Raw genomic sequence first — 2,085 nt, 5'->3', positions numbered from 1 at the left:
TATAAAATTGCATTAACTGAATTTGTATCCGATTCAATGTTTACTACCACAATAACAAATTGAAAGGAAAAATATTTCAAAAAAGGAAGTAGGTACTTTGTGCACATCTACGAAAAAGCGGAAAATTCATAAGAAATCTAGAAAAGAGATTTCTTCTTTCGGCAATAAAAAACAATAACAGTAATAGTCGTGTGCTCGTTCTGGGCAATGTTGGGCGTTAATCAATTAAATTTCAATCAATAATTCAATCAGATTAAAAAATCAATTCAATTGAAATCAATTGCAATTGATTTCAATTGAATTGATTTTAATTGCAATTAAATTTGCAATTAAAATCAATTCCGGCCGGTTAGGGGCCCCGGTTGGGAACCCCGCTTGGTGGCCCCAGTTGGGGTCCCCGGTTGGGGTTCCGGTTGGGGGCCCGGTTGGGGCCCCCGGTTAGGGGCCCGGTTATGGGCCCGGTTGGGGTCCCCGGTTGTGGCCCCCGGTTGGGACCCCCGGTTGGGGACCCGGTTGGGGGCCCGGTTGGGGGGCTTGGTTGGTGGCCCAGTTGGGGGTCGCGTTGGGGGCCCGTTTGTGGGGCCAACCGGGGCCTCCGATCGGGCCCCCAACCGGGCACCCAACCGGGCCACCAACCGGGGCCTCCAACCGGGGCCTCCGACCGGGCCCCCCAACCGGGCCCCCAACCGGGCCACCAACCGGGGCCCCAAGTGGGGTCCCAAACCGGGCCCCCAACCGTGCCCCCAACCGGGGTCTCCGACCGAGCCCCCCGATCGGGCCCCCAACCGGGCCCCCAACCGGGCCACCAACCGGGGCCCCAACCGGGCCCCCAACCGGACCCCCAACCGGCCCCATAACCTGCCCCCAGCATGCCCCCAACAGGCCCCCACAACCAACGCCCTAACTCACCACCATATGCCCTATAAATTTATCATAATTGTCAGTTTTAATTGTTAATTGTTAATCAAAAACATTGAACAGATTGAAAATTGATTAATTGTTAATTGTAGATATTTGCGATTAACGATTGATCAATTGTTAGTTTCGAGAACCACAATTAACAATTGATTAATTGTTAATTGCGGTTCTCGCAACTAACAATTGATCAATCGTTAATTGCTGTTTCGCAATTGACAATTAATCAATTGTCAATCTTTAATTGCCAGAACAATTAAATTTTGCCCAACACTGGTTCTGGGCTCGTATGTGAAGCGAGTGAAAGTCGCCCGAATGGCGCTAAAACTCGTACGTTTTCGTTGATAATTAATGATCTAGTAATTATTAGCGCATGTCCTAATTTGCCCCGGTCTCCCCTACCTACCCTACCCTGTAAGCAATAGAGCTTCTTGTGAAAGAGTTCGTCCAGGGAAGTATTACCACCTTACCTATTTCTCCCGCCAAACAGTATTGTTAACATTACTGTGTTCCGGTTTTGAAGGGTAACGGTGCTGGTGAAATTACTGGCACACGGGACTTGTCAACTTATGTCTCAGGTTGACGAGTGCAGTGGCAGTGCCCCTCAGATCTTTGCGATTTGAAGCTCTGAGTGACACTGCAACTGTTATGGACAGGCGTGTAGCATACCATCAGGCGAACGACTTATTCATCCCGTCACTTGATAATATAAAAAAAAACCTTATGCCCTAATGCACCTGGCATTGGTAGATCCTAGCATGCAGGTATTTATTATACGTAGTGTTGCAAACTTCACTAATCTGCATAAGTGTCCGTGAAGTTTCACGACGGCCATTGTCGTTATATGATAACATTATATTCAGTAAGAGTTATCATTTTACAACAACCGGCATGTATAATGTCGATGTTTAAACAAGATAGTGTCTTTGTAATCTTCGGTAACAATGCAGGGAACTAATGTTTTAAAATAAGTTAGCTTAAAGTCAAACACCATTCAGAAATCGGTCATTATGATTTGTAAAGTGCTCGTCGACGGAAGGTTTAGTGAAAATGTGGTCGAGAAATTCTTTGCTCTTTCTTTCGCTTATAGCAACGGCTACCGCGGTTACTAATGGAGACAAGAGTCACGATAAAAACCGGGGTCGAGGCCATGAACACAGTCATGACAAA

This window comes from Hyposmocoma kahamanoa, unplaced genomic scaffold, assembly GCF_003589595.1.
Source record: "Hyposmocoma kahamanoa isolate Upper Pololo Valley unplaced genomic scaffold, ASM358959v1 100021, whole genome shotgun sequence".
In the NCBI taxonomy this organism is placed as follows: domain Eukaryota; kingdom Metazoa; phylum Arthropoda; class Insecta; order Lepidoptera; family Cosmopterigidae; genus Hyposmocoma; species Hyposmocoma kahamanoa.
The sequence above is the reverse complement of the archived record's forward strand: the minus strand, read 5'-3'. Positions refer to the sequence as shown.